Below are 23523 nucleotides of genomic sequence, written 5' to 3'. Positions count from 1 at the left end.
TAATAATATATTACAGCTGATATTCTTTTTTTACTCTCCTCAATGCGCATTTCCAGAAATACTGTTTTTCCCCCCTAAAATTAAATATCACATAAAGTCATTAATATAAAGCTGTGATTCATGCTTAAAAACATAATATGAAGTGTCTTGATCAAATTTTAATATTTTATTGGCATTCCTAGGACTGAGAGGGAGGCCAGTTGGAATAGGTTCACTTTGGAATTAAGCAATATGAGTAACTCTTCCTTAATGTAAAGAAAAAAAATTATTCAGGTAAGTTTGGAAGCTGGAACTTAGGAGATATCGCATAATGTGATATCTTACTGGATTTTACTCTGGAGTTCCTAAAACCTGAGAATAAGATGAAGAATAAACAGCTTTGTAACTTCAATCCATAATCAAAGCTGATTTGCTGCAGGTTGATTTTCAGAAAAGCAAAACCTGCAGTCTTACTTCACTCAGTCAAAAATAATGTGATGAGGCAATTCTCTCTGATGGGATCCATGCTGGAAGAAATCCCAGATAATACAATGCAGTATTTCCCACAGCACAGTTTGGTTCATAGTGCCAAACAATGGCTGGATCACAGGCTCTTATTGGAAAGCAGCAGTGCCAGCTCTGCTTTTGGGAGGTTGTCTGCTGAGAAAACAACTGCTGCTCAGTAATTAACTCCTCCCAAATGTCAGACAAGGAAGCAGCAACAGTGACCTCTTGTGCCACTCCCAGTCCCATTTCCCCTTGTACAATCCTGTGTTTGATTTTTCTGGGGCTATTACTAGATATGTACACATTATTGCTTTTGGTCCCACAGGCCCTTCCAGTAGGCACCTTCCCAGCATTCAGTAATTATTTTGAATGTACCTAACAATTTTACTGAACAAAACACCAAACACTGAACAGAGTGAACACTTACTATTTTATACACAATTTTAATAAAATTGGGAGTAATGAAGGTTGAGTTGAAGAAATGGAGAAAATTAGATTAAAGCAATGAAGAAGAAAAATAAGAAAACAAGATTTAGCATTCTTGGTGTAGCAATTCTAGGTGGTTAATCACACAGGATTTGAATTTAGAGACACTAGTTAGAATCTTGCCTTTCCTCCTTCCTTGGTACTTGACACTACATAATTAAGTTAAAATCTCTACATCTTAGTTTACTCAGTTGCAAAATTGTGTCCAGTGCTTCTCAATGATTAAATAAAAGTAAATGATATTATCTTTGTAGACTGATTACAATACCCAGCACATGACAGGCTTAATAATTATATTTACTATAATTATGAGCTAAGTTTAAATATTATTACTATATGCAATTCACTGTTTTACTGAGTAATAAATGGTAAAACAACAACTATTCCTACCATTACTACTACTTGGGGACTATAATTAGGTTAGATTTTGTCCAAGGCATAGTTAAAAATTCTTCCCCCAAAATACTATCTGCCTCATCAAGGAATTTTTTTCCCCAGTGGATACAAAATCACATTAAGATGCCATTCAGAGGGAATTTTCTCTAAATTCTACACCCCCTATTTTGGTCAGTTTAAACTCTTTCAATATGTTGTACCACATTCTTATAGGTAAATTGACTAAGAGGAAATAGATTTTCTCCAGTTATTCACTGCATAAGTGAAACCTGGATGATAGCTTAGTCAAAGAGAAAGTAGAAAACTGTCATTGATTAATTCAGCAAATAAGTAATGAATTTACTATGTCTTAGGTACACTTTGCAGCGCCTTCCTTGATAATCTCATAATTATGTAAGAATCGAAAAATTTAATAATTATAGGATAGCATAACTTAGGATAGATACATAGATAATAGATAAATTAGGAATCCCAATGGGAATGATGGGCCAGTTAGTTAATATAGAGAACATTTCACAGCTTTTGATATTTGAGATTGGAGGGGATGGAAATGTTTACAAAGAAGAGAAAAAGATCAAAAGAATTATGCTCATAGGGGAAAATGTGAAATCATTGGAGCAGCATAAAAGAGTCAAACAGATGGTGCTTTACGAAATTTTTGGATGGGCTCTCTTATTTTGCAAATCCTATCCCACATCAACTAACTATTTCCATAAGACATTTGAGTTGCAATTGATGAGCTGGCATAACATTAAATTTTGTAATATTTATATAAACAAATATTGATTTTAATTTTCTTCTCATCACTACATGTGGTCAATAGCTTATTAAGGACTCACATATTTTATAGGCCTGAACAAGCCATTGTACCCAGAATGCTTGATAGGCAAAACCATGCTTTGCACTTGTGAAATAATGAGTGTTGGTGAGTGCAACTAGGTATCAGGAGGTATACAAAGAAGGGTTAACAGAGAAATCTGAAAAAAGAGATTGGGTTCAAATTATGAATGGCACAATAGAGTATTAAAGGAATAGAAAAGCAATTAAAGTATTTAGGGGGATCAAAGTATATAAAGAATGGCTTTGTAAGAGAGATGGATTGATAAAATGGAAAAACAACTGTAATATGAAAACATGAGAGATTAATATAAGAATCTAAGAAATATTTCATTATTGTTGAACTACTTCGATGCCTATGAGGATAAAAAAATGACAATAGATCCAGAAAATATGAGACTTTAGTCAAATTTTCACTATTTTTTGGTAAAATTTCAATCATATTTACTTTGGGAATACATTTTGCTACGTACTTCTCTCTAAACTTGATCCCTGCCACAAAATTTAGTCAGTAATAAAAATAAAACACACACACACACACACACACACACACACAGAGTAAATTTATGTGGGATAGTGCCAAGCGTAATTAAAATGAAAACAAACACTAATTACTCTGAAGCTGCAGGAGAAAGATTTATACATTATAAATGATGACCATCACATATTATATACATCATTAATAAATAAAAAGAACCTTTATGAAAATCTAGATGATTTAGTTTGCTAAACACATATAGTCTATGTTTTAATACCACTAAATTTATAATTCTTACCCAGAATAAGCTTTAAAATATGTATTAATTATAGAATATCAATACCTTCTATAAATTATTATAAATCTGATAGGAAATAAAATTAATTTACATTCATCAATCTATTCACATACATTTATTGGGAAGTTAGTGTTTGTCCCACATCTTTCAAGTCCTGAAAATACATAAATAAACAAAAGTAATTAATAAAAGTAATGTCTTCATGTACCTTATGTTCTAAAAAGGAAATATTTATCTGGTATCTTTGAAAGTGAAGGACTAGCCAAGTGTATTCTAAAAAGATGCTTCTATCATCCTAGTGTTGATAGATAGCCCTAGTTTATAACAGGGCTATCATATTCAGCCTTTACATTTCAAGGGAATAGATGAAGTCTGCTCCATAGTAGAAAGGGACCTAGGAGGTCTATCTGGAAAGTATCCAGCCATGCAATATAAAAATACTATTCTCATTATATTAACGATACCTGGATACTTTCAGAACAGATCTTGTATACTTGTACAAATTTCTATGTATTTATATTTATGTATCTACATCTATAGTTATATGTTTCTTTATTTTCAGATTTGAACAGCAGAGACTCCCTTTCTCAAATAGTATATTTTTATAGTATTTCCTTCTGTTTCTCACAAACAATGATCTAGACAAATTTTCATACTAACTGATAAAGAATATTTCAAGTTACAAGGTTTATTTTTTAATTTTTAATTATATTAATAGGTACATAATAGGTGTTATATTTATAGGGTAGATGTGATGTTTTGATATAGGCATACAATGTGTACTAATAAAATCAGGGTAATTGGGTATCCATCACCTCAAATGTTTATTATTTCTTTGTGTTAGGAACATTCTAATTCCACTCTTTTTAGTTACGTTAAAGTATACCATAACTTTATGTTGACTATAGTCACTTTTTGTGCTATCAAATATTGTTTATCCTACCTAACAAGCTATTTTAAAAAGGAAGTGTTGGAATTGCACTTTAATACCTCTTTTGGTCTCAGTAGTCTCTTCAATTTCTGAGTGAAAATTAGACCTGAAATATTGTTTTAGTGTATTAGATTAGAGCAAGTTGAATCTAATTGAAATAAAAAATTCCATGAAAGGTGGTCAAGTTTCTATCTTGCCTTAAGTTAACTCATATTGTAAAATGACTGTCAAGAACAACCATGTGTTTGTGTAGACATTTGTTAAAGACATGCAAAAGGAAAATATTGCATGGATTATCAGAGTAAGAAAATATAACAGTTTACTAGAAAATAAATGTGTTTTTAGCATATTTTCATCCCTGATAACATATTTTAAAATAGGAAAAAGATAAAAAATCCTAAATAAGAAATAACGGTTACATAGTATTTAATTTTAAAATAATAGCTTTTATAAAGAGTATTATATTGCCTCTTTAAAAAGAATGCCTTTATATTTAAGCACGCTTTGTCATTAAGAGGACAGAAAATGGATTAAAGTTAAAAGAGCCAGATCATATTGGCAAAGACCCAAATGTTTGATTTCACTGTAGTATCAGGGTGTTTAGGCTGGTATTCTTATACATGACTACTAAGCTGTAGTGCAACCTAATAAAGAGTAATTCTAAATCCCACTCATAATAATAAATGTAGTATAAGACAATGAAGCATACCTCTTGATATCATTAATAAATAAATCTATGTTTAGTGCCATTGGAATTTTGATAGGAAATGCATTGAATTTGTATATTGCTTTGGGTAGCACAGACATTTCAATGATATTAATTCTTCCATGAACACAGGATATCTTTTTATTTATTATTGTCTTCTTCAATTTCTTTTATCAATGTTTTATAGATCTCAGTGTACAGATGTTCACACTCTTGGTTAAATTTATTGCTAAGTATTTTTTATGTTATTGTAAATTGAATTTTTTATTGGATAGATCATTATTGGTATAAAGAAATGCAACAGATTTTTTTTCATCTTTTTAGCTCACAGGTCAAAGTGAAGCAGATGCAACAGATTTTTGTATGTTAATTTTGTATCCTTCAACTTCTCTGAATTCATGTGTTGATTCTAACAGTTGTGTGTGTGTGTGTGTATGTGTAGTCTTTGGGGATTTTCTACATATAGGATCATGTTACTTGCAAACAAGAGTAGTTTCACTGCTTTCTTTCTGATTTGCGTGCCTTTTATTTCTTTTTCTTATCTAATTGCTCTTGCTAGTATCTAGAACTATATTGAACAGAGGTGGTGAGACTTGGCATTCTTGCCCTGTACCAGATTACTTAGAGGAAAAGCTGTGTTTTCCCCCATTGATTATGATGTTAGCTTGTAGCTTTTTATTAATGACATTTATTATGTTAAGGAGGTTTCTTTTCATATCTAATTTAATGAGTTTTTATCATGAAATGATATGGAACTTTGTCAAATGCTTTTTGTGCATCCACTGAGATGATCATGTGGTTTTTAGCTTTCATTCTGTTAATGTGGTATATAACATTGATTTACGTATGTTACATAAACATTGTATACCAGGGATGACTCTCACTTGGTTGTAATATGTACTTTATATTCCAGAGAAGGAATCCTACAGACTGCCTACCACCATATAAATATCACAGCACTGCAAAAATACTTCTTTAATTTCTTTCCTTGATCATAAAATCAATAGAAGATTATATAGTATAGTCTATTTTAGGATTCATTAGAAAATGTATATTTTACATTGTAGGTGTAAGTATTTAAAACTAGAGAAGATAAAAGCAAGTTTTGGAATTGACCCCTTTTCCAAATGCTTCATTAATATCATTCCTCAAATTTCCATTTTTCTAAGTATGGTAAACAATAGTTTACCAATTGTACCTGATAAGATAATGAACTACTAATTTTCAAGTTAGATCAAGTCAGAGGATGGGAGAACAGTGTGGCATAAAAGCTATGTTCCTATGAAGTATAATGTTGGAGTTGCAAATTGGCTGTGATATATTTTTTTTATCATATACACCCTCAAGAGTATATATTTCCTCCAACAGAAGGAAATAGAAATGACTTTTGTTCCAGACCTTGGTTTAACATCTCAGTGGAAAGATTGATTTACATATTCATGAATAAATTGCTAATTTAATAATAAGTTGACCAATAAAGGGTATCAGGGAAATTCAAGGTTAACCTATACAAAGTTTGTCTCAGCAATATCTGTGAAAAGGAATCTATATTTTCTCACATCAATAGGAAATTTCAAGTAGGAAAAAGAGGCTGAACATTTCACAGTTGGAAGAATCCACACTGTTAAAAGTTTTTAAGATAATAAAATGATCTTAGGCCCCTAAAGAAATACATATATAATATGCAAATAAAAATTAATACTAAAAAGTAATTTTAATAGATTTTATGCAAGATTTTTCTCTCCTTGGTTTTTCCTTTAGTAACAACCTTCCCACTACCAAAAAAGCAGAATAACAAGAAAAATACCTGGATACTCCTTGTTATGGGAACTTTAGCCATTATAATACCTTGTCTCAATTCATATGGATAAACAATTATAACTATGTCAAGTAAGCTTGCTATCTATCATATTGTCGTGGAAGAATAAGTCTAATTTAAATGAAAGCTTGTGGATTTTTATTTAAGATGACTGTGTAATTATAAGTGTGTGCCTTCTATCCCTTCTACGACCCTGGTGAATTAAAATTATGAAAGCACAAAAAGGAATAAATCAACAATAGTAAAGAGAAGTAAATGAAATTCAGAGCCAAGAGGTTATAATCAACACAATAGAACATTCAACAAACTTGAGGAAGAAGAAAAGTGTATGAAGCAAGTTGGTGGATCAAGTTGGCAGGAAAAGCTAAGCTAAGAGGTTAACAGGAGGGCGCAGTGGCAGTGAGACTTAAGCCCCCTTCTAAGAGCTACGCTGCTAGGTTAAAGCTGACCCATGCCACAGACAGTTAAAATGAAAGTGGGGCTGAAAGCAAATGAGGAGGTTCCACTGAAATTTTGATATAAAGTTTTGAACATAGACATCTATGCTAGTGTCCCTTATATGCAATATCACCGTGAAAAACAAAACGTTCTGCATTTTTTTGAGGTCTTCATTTGTGGGTTTAATGATGTTTTCTACGAAAAATTTAGAAAGGCTCAATGGAGAGACATACTGACACAGCATTGTGACAACTTCTAACAAGGACCATAAAGAAACATAGACAGTCTCAAAACAGGGATCAGTAAACTACTTCCTATGAGTCAAATCCAGCCCCATGCTGGGTTGTTTTATGGCCCAATAGCTAAGAATATTTTTAAAATTTTTGGAAGAAAATTGAAAGAATGATATTTGTGATACTTGAAAATTATATGACATTCAAATTTATTCTCCATAAATTGCTTTATTAGAACACAGCCACATCTAGTTGTTTACATATTATTTATGGTTGTGTTAGGACTATAACTGTAACAGCAGAGATTGCCATTCTGTGGCCTGTGAAGCCTAAAATATTTACCTCTCCCCCCTTTGCAGAAGATATTTGCCAATGCTTGTTACATAGTCTAGAACAACCAAACAAATAAAGCATAATGGAGAAAAAAATCAGATTTATTCAGCAGCAATATTAAATTCAAGAAGATAGTGGAGAATTGTCTTTAAAGATTTAAGGAATAAAAATAATTTTAAACTAGAATTCTATAGCCAGAGACATATCACTCAAATAGAAGGTAGAATATATTTTAAAACATATAAGGGGCCGGGCGCGGTGGCTCACGCCTGTAATCCTAGCACTCTGGGAGGCCGAGGCGGGTGGATTGCTCAAGGTCAGGAGTTCGAGACCAGCCTGAGCGAGACCCCGTCTCTACTAAAAATAGAAAGACATTATATGGACACCTAAAAATCTATATAGAAAAAATTAGCCGGGCATAGTGGCGCATGCCTGTAGTCCCAGCTACTCGGGAGGCTGAGGCAGTAGGATCGCTTGAGCCCAGGAGTTTGAGGTTGCTGTGAGCTAAGCTGACGCCACGGCACTCACTCTAGCCTGGGCAACAAAGTGAGACTCTGTCTCAACAAAAAAAAAAAAAAAAAAAAAAAAAAAAAAAAAAAAAAAAAAAAACATATAAGGACTCAGAAAATTTATTTTCTGTAACCCATTCTTAAAGTCTTATTTGAGAATATATTCCACCAAACTGAAAGGAAAAAACAAGTAGGTCTAACCAAGAACACCACAAAAAGAATATTTAGGATTAGAGTTTGTGCATCACTTTTAAAGTCTTCTCATTATTTTTAGCAAGAGATGAGTTTATGTTTAACAAGGTAAAATTGTATTTAGCAATTCAATAAAAAAATAAAAATTCACTAACTCATAATGCAAATATAAAGAAAACTAGAATGAGTAACAAATTATAAACAAAGAATGCCCAGTAGGAAAAGAGAATTCTTTGGATCTGGATGTAGGAAAATTCCCTTTTGAAGTGAGTAAGAGACAGAAACGTTTAAATCACAAAAAAGGAAATATAATTATAGAACACTACATGGTCAAAAATAAAGGGTATATAATCATAATTATAGTTATAATAATGTGATTTTTCCCTGCTGTTCAACTTTTAGAGGCAGCCTATGAACAAAACAAGAATGTCTTGTTTTTATTTTCAGTATAAAATTTAACTGTTAATATTCAAAATATGAAAATAAAAGTGTTGCTCACTTAGGGAAATTGAAGTTAAAAAAGAAGAGCACGAAGCTGATATTCTCATTCTACCTAGAATAAAATTAAAATACTGCCTTATGTGCAGAATGGAATCAAGATATTGGCAAAAAGTTGAAAAACAGAGACAAAAGTATATAATTTAAAATGGAGATTGCAAACTACAGTGCCTAAGGCAGGCTTATGAATGAGTAACAGAAAACAAATGTAAGAAAATAAGAACTAGACTATTACTATTGCAACCAGCCACCCGCCTAATAGTTGTATCATTTTTTAATGCATCATATGGACCACACAGAACATGTAGGCAAGATGAGTGTAACTCTGGGATGCCATTTTGTAATCTCACATTTAAGGTTATAAAATAAACAAAAGAAGTGGTAAAAATGACAATTTAAGAGTTTAATATTATTAGGAGAAAAAAGAGGAAGAGAAGCAGTCACTAAATCAAATAAACCTTTATCTTTCATGGGAAGGATTTAACAAGTTCTCTTTATTGTCCACTAACTAAAGAAATATTTTTGGAATACCAGAGGCAAGTCTTAAAAAATATTAAAATAGAAATTATTATAAAGTTTACCTTTGTGGATAGGGCTAGAGAATGCTGCTTTTCCTCATGAGTTCTTTTATACATTACAACTTAAAAAAATAACAATAGCTCTGTGTTATATTTGTTTTATATGTTTGAATTATTTTTTTTAAAAAGTATTTGTTAGCAAAACAGCAAAATGATTATTTTTTTTCTAACACAAAGAAATTTTTACCCTCTATCTATACAGGAACCTTATATACCTGTAAGTGAGTTTGTAAATTAGAGTCCAGCATAATCAACTTCCTGTAATATTGAGAATGCAGACTTACAGCTATGAGATATGTGAACAAATCTGAGATGGGGAGGGCAGGGAGGAAGATGGGTAGGTAGGTCAGTTTGATAGAGCAAAAGCAGAAATTGCTGAAGGTCCAAGAATGAAATTTGTTCCTGGGTCACCAAATAAATTTTCTATCTGGAAAAATACCATGCTTAGTTGTTGATTGCAGGGATTTTGATAACAGTAGGTAATTAAGCTGTCCACAGATCTTCCAGCATTGCAAAACCCCACACAATAAGGTAAGCTGTGAAACCATTTTTTAAACAGCAATACTAGGTGATACGAACTGTAACACCAATAAAAAAGAAAACATCTGAGGATCATTTCCTGTATTTCATTCCAAAAGTCAATGTTAACAGTGACTGAGTATGGAGAAAGAATTGCACCAAAGGGATACTAACAGTTATCAATGGCAGAAAGTAAGGCATGAGGAGGGAGTAAAGTCATTCTAACAATAGTGGTTTAAAGGCCTAAAGTCATGTTCATTCAGAATGAGTCTTTTGAAACAGTGGTACAGTCAGAAATAACATTTTTTAAAAAATCACCAATAAAGAGTAGGAAAACAAAAACCAATGGGATGGCTAATCAGCCTAGATAATATCACTAATGAGAGGCCAGGACAAAAACTTCATATTATTTTCATAACATAAAATTATTCTCATTTGTGCAGCCCTTGTTGTAATAGAAGTCTACAAAATGAATTTAAATTTTTTTTCCTTTCAAAAATTCTCCTATGCCCATATTTATAAATTACTATAGTAAATATTCTCAGTGGGGGGTGGGGATAAAAAAAAAATCAACCAATGCTGAAAGACAAATTATGAGATTAAACAGACTTGACTCTTAAAACGGAGATCAAATCCAGTTTTCGTACGGTCCATGAGCTAAAATTAGTTTGTATTTAATAAGATTAATGAATATTTAGTTATATTACTAAATATTTAACTTGCAAATCTGCTGGTTAGATAAGGGTTGATGGATCTAGGCTTCTGGGCTTTCATCTGTTCTACGTGTTGCTCATATACCTCATAAGACAAGTGAGTTAGCCTAGGTATGTTCATTTTCTCCAAAAGAAGGTTTAGGAACATGTGACAATTAAGTGAAATTATTGCTTATTGGCTCTTCCTTAATCTTCACAGTGATACCTGCAGAATAGTAGCCTTATCTGTATATATAGAAGGAGGAAGACTAAGAGGAATCTCAAGACATGACCTTGCTTTTTTATTTTATTTTGTTTTTAGCCATCTTAGACTGGAGCATGGAGAGCAGGAATTATAACTCAAAAGTCTAATCATTAGCATAAAAAGAAATTCTTGCTATTTCATAATTATATCTTATGTGTTATGCCTCATTGCTTACTCAATATAATGCATCAAGTATGACAACGGCTTAATAGAAGAGGCTTATCTGAAAAATATTACATCAAAATTTCATCTAATGAACAACTACAGATATTTTAAACACTTACTATGTGTAAAGTATGGGGCTAATTCCCAGGAATAATGATCAAGGAACTTACCGTGTAGCAAATAAAAAGCCCAAAAAGATATCAAAGAGATAAATTAAAGAATTCTCTGAAAAAAAATTACTTAAAAATTATTAACAAGTGGAATAAAAGGCTGTTTAATTAAAAACATAATAGGCTACAAACTATCGTAGTCAGAAAAAGTGGCTGAGTTAAAAGTGAATTACAAAATGAGAAGATGTTCTACTACTGGCCTAAGATAGTTGAAAAGGTGAAAGGTGATCTGAACATAACTGAGTGGGAGGGGAATTATATCATGTAGGAGTCAAAAGAAATAAGATGCTTCCGAAAAGAATTCAGAAAGCATTTAATAGTATGGTGAGAAGGCAAGATGATGATTCATAGAAATTTTTGAGATAAAACTCAGATAAATCAGCGCAATAAGACTATGAGATTATATTGTGAATAAAAACACCATCACATCAATTTAAACTGGATTCCAATAAAAATTTAAAAAAATGAGACAATCTGAAATATCCATAGAAAAAAAATTGGGAAAATTTATAGATATAAATTTTAATAAATACATTCATGTATATTTTGTATAATATACTAGCTTTGAATCTATCCATTTTCTATGAACATATCTCAAATTCAAATATGAAATGTAGAAATGTAGAATCTTACCAGAAAACTAAAATAATCTCCTGAGACTCACTGAAGAGAAAAAGATGTATTGTCTAATGAATGTTATTTCAGTAAAATGTTTCAACTTAATCTTTTCATCATTCTAAGATGTTATAAAAAAAAAACTGCTTGATATTTACTAGCGATCGTTTGATAGATAATGTGCTTATGTGTTCTTTTTATTGTGAATCATGTTTTCAAGTAAATATTCTAAATTATCATCTTCAGAATATTTTCTTAATTCTTTAGTATCACACAACATTATGACTTGGGAGTTGTCCATTTGGGGATTTTTTCCAATAAGTATGGATGACAAGATAAAAATTATGGTAATTGTAATAGCACAAAAATTAAAAAAAAATGATTAATGGATTTTTATAATACTTTAGAGATTTACTTTACATGCCATAAATTTGCTCTTTTAAAGTATGTACTTGTTTTTGAGTATATTTACTGCAGCCTTCACATTATCAAATTTTAGACAATATGCTTTACTCTAAAAAGAATCCCCATGCCCATTAACAGTCACCCTTAATTCCTCACTCCCCTCACCCCATATCAACCACTAATCTAAAAACTGCTTTTATAGATTTGCCAATTTCAAGACATTTCCCGATTATTGGTTAGAGAGTAGATATTTATTTAGTGAGAAGAATCTTGTGACTAGAATTACTCAAGAACATCTTAAAGAACATTAAGCAGAATGTTTTACAAAATAGATCTTTGCACAATGCTAATACAATTAAGAGGGGAAGGCAGCATATTTAGAGCTCTGCATGAGAAATCATCAAGTATTATTCCTATATATTCTGATAATGATAAACCATGGATTGATCCATATAGGCATGGTTTTAACAAAATAATCAGGGGATTACAAAGTAGGCAGAATAGTCTCCTCTGGGATTACAATTTGTAGGTCAAATATAATAACCTTCCCCTAACCTGCAAAAGATGTCTCATAATTAATCTAGTATTAAAAATAACATCCTATTTTAAGTCATTATGAGCGGATTAGACTGTGAAAATAATTGACAGATCTTTTCCAACATGGCAGCCTATTGAGATCAGGTTTTGTTAGAAAAGAAAAGGCAGAGAATATGAAAACAACTCAGTAGTATGTTGTGCTGTGAGCAGGAGGAAGAGGGCAATAGAAAGTGAAGAAGGTAGGGAACTGGGCATATGTGTTCTGATACCCATAAAAAGTACATGAGTAAATTTTTTAGATAAGACACATTACCAAAGATAAAAACAAATGTCACATAGTTTACAATTTTGCCTAAGTCTATCTTTATAAATCAACAAAGGAAAAATAATGATATATTACTGCTACACTTGTCAAGAGACTTATTACTCTACATAAAGCATCAAAGCATTACAACAATGTAAACTACTAAAAATAAGAAACATAGAAATTATCATGTATCTTATCTATCCCCAACTGCAAACTGGACCTAGGCCTAAATGTGATCCCTAAGAGAAGATACATTAAGCTTCCTAAAGAGGCCACAGTGAAACCTATCCTAAATTTGTAAATTAATCATTTTTAAATCTGCATTTTATTTATTATGCTTCCCTGGGGACTAAGGGTGGACAATAGAGAAACTTATACTTTAAATGACTTCCTTGATTAAACAGTAAGTTAAAATTTCTTCTATAGCAATGTTTATTGTATTTAATAAAAAATGATTTTTTTAACGTTTACTGCACTGTATTGTTGTTTAAATACTACGGTTGAGGTTGAGGTGAAAGCTCTAGTTCAAAATTCAGAAAATACTACTGCTATGTATCCTTAGTGTTACTACATATATTTGGGCATAGATAAGTATAATTTCAGTTTCTTCTGGGGTATATGGAAGCAAAAACACCTGAAAACTTTTCTCACTCACTAAAAGAAAAAAAGTAAGGTGGAATGACCCCCTACCCTCTACCCCTACTTCCTTCTCCCACTGGATTCTACTGACTATTCCAACTATATTCTTAGAGCAGTTCTGGAAATGAAGCAGAATAATATAAAGGAATGCAAACTAAGAAGTGAAATGGGATTGTATCCATCTCCAATTTTGCTTTATATATCTTGTGTATGTCAGAAAAAAATTCTGTGGACCTCTTGTGTTTTCTTTAATAATGGCTATTTTTGTCAGACCCTGGTAAAAAGAACTTTTGCCTGGATTTCCCGCCCTGTGTCTTTTGGATTGCTAAATCCTCAGTTGGCTGATATTTTCACCTTTTACCTGCTTAGAAATAATCCATTTTGCCTTAGGTGACTCTGAATATCTGTGCATCTTGGTTAACTTAGCCATATTCTACAAACTCTTTTTTCAAATTTACTTATTTATTTATTTTGTCTTTCTGTGCCTGCTTTATTTCACTTAAAATAATGTCTTCCAGATCCATCCATGTTTCTGCAAATGACAAAATTTCCTTCTTTTTCATGGCTAAATAATATTCCATTGTTTTACATACACCACATCTTTTTTATCCATTCTTCCCTTGATAAACACTTAAGCTGATTCCACATTTTAGCCATTGTGAATAATGCTGCAATAAACACTGAAGTACAAATATCTTCTGGTTACATTTTATGTCTTTGCCTCATCCAAGCGGGGTTTAGAGGCATGCCCTTCCCCTCTACAATGCTCACCATGTCTGTGACCATTAGTTGTGAGTTTAGCCCCCCAACCCTCTAATCCCTGGAGAATATTACTACCGTGTGAGCACCATAGTGTTGATCAGTTAGTACCAATTTGATGGCAGTACATGTGGAGGCTATTCTCCGATCTTGTGATACCTCACTGCAGATAATGCAGATAACCTCACTGTTCAATCCAGGAAAATATAAGAGGTGCTAGATCACTGTCATTTCTTATAATTGAGTAATATTCCATTGTATACATATACCAAATTTTAGTAATCCACTCATGAATTGACGGGCACTTGGGTTGTTTCCACATCCTTGTAATAGAGAACTGTGCTGCCATAAACATTCAGGTGCAGGTGTCTTTATTATAGAATGTCTTCTGCTCTTTTGGGTAGATGCCTAATAGTGCTATTGCTGGATCAAACGGTATTTTCTATTTTTAGCTCTTTAAAGTATCTCCAGATTCTGTTCCACAGAGATTGCACCAATTTGCAGTCCCACCAGCAGTGTAAGAGTGTTCCTGTCTCTCCACATCCTCGCCAGCATTTGTTGTTTTGGGATTTTTTGATAGAGGTCAATCTCACTGGGGTTAGGTGATATCTCATTGTGGTTTTGATTTGCATTTCTCTAATGCTTAGAGATGTTCAGCATTTTTTTATGTTTGCTGGCCATTATTTTATCTCTTAGGCATGCTGGCACCTGTTGCTCTTCTCACCCCACCTAAAGTGGTAACAGGGCTCAAGTAATGTTTTCTCAAATTTAAATAAGATATATTTAGAGATCTTATATTTTTAACCTTAAAACTCAATTCTAACCCTCAGATTTCCTAGCTCTCTCACACACGTAACTCCTTGGGCTTGCACTTTCCTGATGCTTTCCAATGCTCAATGGGACAACAGGTAACAGTGGAGAGACTATAAGACTGGCCCAAGGGGAAGGATGAATAAAGAAAAAGCAATGGGCTTGCTAGAGGTAGGATGGCTTAGAGACATCTGCAGAGTATTAGATATCGTTGTATAGACAGAATGATATCTTATCATATTAATTAAAAAAATAAACTAGCATGCCAGGCTATAAGGTGCCTGGTGAGAAACAGGGAAAACTATGTATACATTTAGTCTTTGTGGGGATAGAATGAAATAAATGGTGGGTGCTAAGCCAAAAAACATTTACATGCACACATGCATATCCATGGCCACTGTAAGACAAGCACCCTATTTCCAGAGCTAATTACTTGACTTACAAGGCAAATGAGGAAACTCTAAGTAGAGTTAACTGCTTTCTAGGTAGGAGCTTTTTAATGGAGGGCTCATTCAAGGCTAGAAGCCTTACCACCTACCGGACTACAAACGATAGAAATTTTCTGATCTTTCTAATGTGCATCAGGGGCAGACACATCTGGACAGATAAGATTTTATTTAAACAAGAGATTTACTGCACATAGATGTTCTATATTGCCAAAAATGTTAATATTTAAGTGTTTTAAGGATAAAATTAGCTTTGTTTTAAACAGTTTTGGGAGAAGTGTTCCTTTTTTAAATGTAGGTTTAAATAGAAAACAAATGAGCTTTACGAGGTTATTAGCTACATCCGTTTGTGCTTCCTTTCTGTTTTCAAAGACCTTTATAATCCACAATAATTCTGATATATGACTACCAGAAACCAAGAAAGAAATGCAAACAGACAGATCGTAAACTATTTTGTCCAGATCTATTTTTGCATGGGGCGATTATGTTTTGCAGCTAATTGAAAAATTCTATTATGACAAGATGTCAAACTCTACAAGAAAATATAAGAAGATGTTGGAATTCCCCAAAGAGGAAACTAAAAGTGGTAAAAGAATGCTCCTTTTTAAAAGATACACAAGTTTATTATGAGATGTGGTTGCTATGGCTATGGTTGGGATAGAATTGATTCCCCTTTGTGCTGGATTCTAGGCACTGGACTATATGCGCCTGTGATGTGAGTGGGTGTCATGAGACCCAACCTGATTTTTCTTTCTTACACAATCAAGATCAGAAGTTGGAAAGTGGCCAATGGCTAGTACCGTCCTCAGACCTGAGAAAGGATGCTTCTGTCCTGGATCTTACAATGTGAAAGGCCTCACATATTATAAACCTAAGCAAACATTAATTCATCAAACAGTCCCAGGGCTTCTCTGCCCAGCTATCATTTCTGTCACAATGCAATCCCTAACTCTGAATATCCTGTCTGCTAATAAACACTTTTGAGGCTTCAGATAAATGCTGCTCTCACTTGCCCTCTGTCTTCAAAACTCAAGACAACTGCATGAATGCCTGTGGGTTGTGCTATTGTTGATGCTGGGTATTGCTTTGAAGTACAGGAAAGATTTGTATAGTAGAAATGCTTATATAAGAAAAAAGGCAAATTGATTCGTCAAACTCTCATTCTCAAAGAATAGTTTTCTGGAAGTGCCAGACATTAATTTCCAGGCCTCTACCTGTGCTCTAATTAAGGTTGGAGGATATTTCTGAATTAGCACAGTAATTGTAACAGTTGACGTGGTAATTTAAAAAACTGTGATGTCAGAGAATATGAGTACATAGATATAAACATAGACATAACATGGTTTGAGATTAGATGGAAAATGAATGTTATAATTACAAATACTTTTATTTTAAAAATATACACAACTCAAACTATAGAATAGCTCAAATTATAGAAAGTGTTGAATAGATCTGAACAAATTGAACAGATGATACTCTTTTAAATGCTCATATCTCTATGTAGAAAAAATTAGAAAGAAGGGTTTAAATATTTTAAGACAAAGAAAAATCCCAGTATATATAGCATTACTTTATAAAACAGAATTAAAATATTTTGTAATATTATAATTTATCATGTATCATTATCATTTTATATATGTTTCATTTTTAATCTAAGTATTGTTTTTAAAATTTTATTGACAATCCCATTTGCTAATGGTGTAGTAGAGAAAATATTGTTTAAATTGAAATGCATTGAAAAAAATATCAAAGAACTACAATGACTCAAAATTTTACCTAGCATTACTAACCTTAGAAGAAAATGTGAAAATCTTCATTAAATCAACATAAATGGAGATTAACTAAAATGAATACCATACATTAAACAGTTATACTCACAAAACATACTATCTAAGGAAAAATGCTGTACTCATACCTTTTGGAAATCACATAAAAATTTTCCACAAATTCTCAAGTGTATTTCTTTGATCACTAACCTTACATAAAATCTCTTTATGCCATTTTTTTTAAATATGATGTAGGTCTAAGGAATGTTAAATGCTACTAAATTTTCACAAAAAAGGACCCCCAAAATAGCATTATTCATTAAAACTTCTGATTTCAGAATCAGTAGCAGCATCTATCCCAAAACTTTTTCAAAGCAATCTTCTGAATATTTGTCTTATTTGCTATTGATATGTGCTGTGAAATGGATGTTCTTAGGCTACAAAATGTATATTTTCTCAAATTTAAATTTTAGATTATAAAAATCCCACATATTTGTTCTTATTAACTGAGAGATTAATTGTATATGCATGTATATGAAATAAAATAATATAGTCATAACAAAATACTCTTTCTCTTTAAAATATCTTGAAGAAAAGTGCTAATAAATCTAGGAATGGTAAGAATAATTCACTTTTTAAAGAAGTATACACAATGGCAAAATAAAACTTTTAAGGTAGACAATGTCAAAAAGATGAGTAAGAACTATTTTTAAAGCCATAATTAAACACATTCTGTCAAAGCCCTTGAAGTAAACGTTTGTACTTAGTTTCAAGAGTTAAGATCAAGCACAGTTTATTCAAAGTAATAATTCAAATATGGATATGCAAAGTATGTACCACAATATTTTTCTTCATGTTACAATATCCAATTTTTTCAGTAGTTGATAAGAACTTCAATCAAAATAACCTAAAGTATCTTTATCACTAGCACATCAATGTTAAAATGTTGGATATAAAGAACACAATGCTCCAAGGGTGTCATGTACTAAAATACTACATAGATTGTCTATTATGTGTAATAGATCTATGATATTAAGTTATAATATTACACTCTATGAAAAATACAAAACAGTTTTAGGCATGGGGTCTCCTTTCATTCAAGGGCATAGTTGAAACCTTAACACTCATGCAGACTAAATGACACTACCAAAGACCAGCACATATATACATACAAAGTTTAACTCAAGTTAAGAAAAGGGAAATTTTTTTCTGTTTTAGATTCAACGTGATAGAAGATTTCTTGGCATGGTAGAAAATTTTGTTTACAAATAGGTCTATACAATTGAGAAAAAATCCATTACTAAATCTTTAGCTGATATTTGAATACTTTAGATTTATAGCTCTATAATCCTATTCTGTAAAAATTCATGTATAACCTACACTGACTATCTGAACTACAATAGATTAATAAAATGCACATCATTAAATAGCACTTTTCTTAAATATCCATTTCACATTGTTTTATTGACTTAACTTCTGCAACTATCATATTTTAGCATCTCAAAATAGTGTTTTAAAGAATATTATCTTTGCAGCAAACAGTAAATGATCTATTTAAAAGTTAACAGACTTATTTGGGCTAGTATCCATAATGTATAGAAGAACAATATCTACTTTTGAATGGAGGCAGATTATATTCTTACTCTGGTGAAGACACAATGGATTAGGTTGAACTTGAGTTGTATTTTACATGACAAATTCATCTTTACCCATTAATTTAAAAATTATATGTATATTTTATACTTCTGGCACTGGGACAGATTCAAATGATATCTTAAGAGAAAGATAACAGTTTCTGTGTGTCAGTACACTGTGAATCAGCTGGAAGCCTGATGCATTTGATAAGAAAATGAGTGATTATAAGGGTTGACTAGAAGGGACTAATTAGATTGAGATAAGGCAAGGCTCCAGTGCACAGAAACTGGAAATAGAAGTGAAAAATTCTCAGCATCAGGGAGTTCAGGTCTCATACAAGATAGAAGACCCGTCCCTTATTATAATGCCAGAAAACATCATCCTCTTGTATCAATGGTGCAATGCAAAAGGGGGAAAAAATAAGATAGAAATTCTGTATTACATTCCATGATATCATGTAAATAATATATGATATAGTGAATGTCAGTAACCTAATATTAACATTAATGAGCATCTCATTAATTCTCATAGAATATAAGAAATAAGAAAAAACTGATTTTACTTTGTGATAAAATCTAGTAGATGGCAATGGTTGATAAAATTATTTTAAATCCAAAACCTGGAAAAATCTCATTTGTATCCCAGGATTATAAGTGAAATAAATTTTTCTCTATTCTCACACAACCAGTTGGATAGGAAACAATATTAGAAAGGAAAAAAATATTTGAATTTAGATATAATACAGATTTGGGCACTCAAATATATATTATTAAGTTAAGAAAATATTAATTTCTAATTTATTACGTTTAATTCTTAAAGATATATGATATAATTTTGATTCTTTCAAATTTGTTGAGACATGTTTTGTGATGTGACTTTTTGTTCTCATAACAGTGTTTCTCAAAAGGAAGTGTTTTTATTAAAATGAAGTGTACAAAAGCAATACATGTCACCAATACGTTTGTACCCTGTAATATTTTGAAAATTTTAAAAAATTTAAAATTTTAATGAAACAGCAATCTCAATGCTGCATTTTAAACATTTTAGGCACATTACTATAACTTATTTATAAATGTCTTGTATAAATAATGTCTAATAGGCTCTGTGTTTATATTTGCTTTTGTTTTGTTTTCTCTTAGCTTTAATTTGCTTACAGAGAATTTTTTTATTGATTTTTTAGGAAAATGAAATGAAATTACCCTTAGGAGATCCCAACTATCATCACTGAGAAGTCTAAATTCAGTTCATGAAGACCCGATGCTTTTAAATTATAATGTAAGTGTATAAATGTAAGTAAATTTGCAGATACTAATTGTCTCCAAGTTTGCATAAAGATAATGCATTTATTATGTACTTATGGAAAGTATAAAGTATTTAAATAACTGGAACTTCTGTTTAGATAAGTAAATTTAGGATCTGGTAATTGTGGAGATAGGTGGTTATAAGTGGGGATGTTTACTATGTTTGAAACATTCCATTGTATCCTTCAGAAAGAGAAAACTTCGCCACCATTGTAGCAAATGAACACCCTTTAAAGGGCCATCTTCTGTTAAAGACAAAATGTGCTAATTTCTATCACATCTTAATTTCTGAATTCGATATACATGTTATATTTTACCTGAGAAGGGTTATTTGTTCCAATATTTTTCGGGTGCTTTGCACATGTGATTTTGTTCTAGTTTTGGTTTCACAATAATATCAAAATTAATAAGGATAGTGGTGGCCATCGAATTTGAATCCTTGCACCTACTTTTTAAACACTGTACACATCAACAAGGAAATCAAACACCATCATTCATATCCCAAGTTTACAGAGTAACTAGGAGACAAAAGGTCCACAAGTTTCATTATACCTGTAATTGGAGAAATACACAAGCCCAGCTGAGTAAGCCCCTTAGCCTAGAATCAGACAGCGCCTAAACAAAAGAAAGGAATATGGCGGACCCCTCAAAGTGGTTAAACCCTGAAAATATACCTCTGGTTTACGCTCAGAAGTTTATTCCTCATACCTAAGTGGGAGATACTAAAAGGAAATTTGAGTTCTGGTTGTTCAGAATAATAGTTATGAGGAAGCCAAAAGGAAAGAGCTTGGAAAGTGTGTAGGCTCAAGTTGACAGTTTTGGAAATGAGTCAACTTGGAGGGTGGTATCTTTAGTTTGGATGATGAAGACTAACCAAGAAACAAAAGGTTCTAATTATACAAGTATTAAAGATTTAGAGGATGACTTACAACACTATTTATTGAAGAAACTGCAATTCTCTTTATGAACAAAAGTAGTAGTAATAGAACCAAGAAATTAAATTGCATATGCCATCTAATCCCTCACCCACAGGATTTCCCATGACAGCTGATCAAGAGAAAAACAACACAATGCATATAAAGTTCTGGAGTGGAGAGGGCATCAGAATCAAGCATTGTTAACAAGTACCTTAAGAGAACAAAAGACAAATGGACCAAATTCTTTTTCTTTTCTATTTCTAAGCAACTATGTTTAAGGGGAAAAAAATGAATTATACACACACATACCACCTACATGCTCATTAAATACCATTTTGCTGTGCCATTAAGCACATGTTACAATTCCTAATGCTATTATACATAAAATGCAAAATACATTTTCCTCTAGATTAAAAAACATTTAAATAAATATCATTAAAAATAGAAGAATTTTAATTAATAGGAAAGAAGTTAAAGTAGAAACAATCACCTCCCTATCTACAGTGTTTTATAACTTTATTAAATAAGAATCTGCTGATTAATTTGAAGTATAATGAATAAAGCAAAGTATTTTTAACTCATGCCATTAATCACAATACCTAAAGCAAACTAGTACAGGTTTTTGTCTCCACAAGTTAGCCAACAACAGAAAGAAGTATAATATAGGTGATAAAAATACAGGAAAAAAATAGGAGAAAGAAGTGCCTGAGAATAAATAGATGTAACTAAGACAAGGTCAAGAAATAGAAATAAAGGGACAGATTAAAAGTGATCACAGACAAAGAAAAATATTAGATACTGAAGACATGCAATAGAACAAAATCTAAGGACTTCCAAGTAAAAAACAAGTCACATACAAATGAAAGAAAATAAACTGTGAATCAGAATTCTGGACAGGAACATACAGGTTATGACCGCAGTGAAGTAATAAGAAGAAATCCAATATTTCTTTCATTGGACAAGTATATAACCATGCAAGTTTATATTTAAGTAGAAAGGCTACAGAAATAGTTTTAACTATGCCATGCCACAATTCAATTAATATTGTGCCTAAATGCCACTCTGATAAGTCTACTAGAGAATGATCCATAAATGATAAGTAGAGAAAAATAGAGGAAAAACAATTGCATGAATTCAGCTGAAGATTTTATTTTAGGTTAAAAAAAAAGGTGGGGGGACAGGAGTAAGAGGAAGTATGTGGTATGACAAAAATAGAAATATATAACTAAAACATGGATGAAGGAGAGAGAAGAGGAAAACAAAAATAGCTCATTGATTGCTTGATAGGTAACAGGGATATAATTTCAAGCTGACAAGATAGCAGAATTGAAATAAAGGAAAAAATAAGGCTACTATATAAAAGCTTTGGTATAAAGGTAATCACTAGAAAAAATAGACTATTTTAAGGAAAAAATGTACAATAACACTCCAAAATTTAAAATTGGAAAGAAACTGACAACACAGCGAATGATGTGGTGTATATGGACCACAGTATGTATAGTAACATAAAATATCTTATTAAAGAACTGAGACAAAAGTCTAGTTGTACTCATGAATGCAAATAGGCTTAGCTCACCTATTAAAAGAAAAATTTCTTATTAGCACATAGAGGAAAACTCAACTCAGTTATGTAAAAGAGTTATATTTTATTGTACTTGGAGTAGATAAAAATAAATGAATAGTCAATGTCATGGAAGGCAAATGTGAACAAAAAATAAATTGAGAGTGGTGATATGGATATCTGAGAAGTTAGACTTTACATCAAAGAATAAAATGGAACAAATGTAGGACACCAAACAACGCAGCAATGAACAACACTCTTTATAATGTAAAACAATTATAATAGATAAAAGGAGAACGGAAATGCACTAATTATTGGCAACTTTTATACATCTCTTAGTGCAAAATAGATCATGTGGATGAGAAATACATAAGGATACAGAACAGCCAAATGACATAATTAATGAAGTAGTTCTTGTGGGCACTTTATTAGACAAGTAACTCAAAATTTAGAAAGGTGGCAAAGCAAATAAACAGGAGAGGAAAAAATAAAGATACAAGCAAAAATAGTGTTTTACTAGAAAAAACAATAAAGCTAACACATATGCTGTATCTTTGAAAAAAATCTATAAAGTTTTAAAAAGGAGAAATCAGAAATGTACACACACCAAAAATAAGGGGAAATAAATATTGGTTCTTAAAAGTTGATCATATGAATTTGGGTCATTCGTGCCACATACAACTAAAACAGTCAAAAGGCCAGGGAAGACAAGCACTCAGTCCGCATAACATTGTTCCAAGAATTCCATTCTCTGCAAGCCTAGCTGCTGAAAGTGCCTATCATAACCTGAGACCAG

The sequence above is a fragment of the Eulemur rufifrons genome, chromosome 28, assembly GCF_041146395.1.
Source record: "Eulemur rufifrons isolate Redbay chromosome 28, OSU_ERuf_1, whole genome shotgun sequence".
In the NCBI taxonomy this organism is placed as follows: Eukaryota; Metazoa; Chordata; class Mammalia; order Primates; family Lemuridae; genus Eulemur; species Eulemur rufifrons.
Note: the sequence above shows the minus strand (reverse complement) of the source record.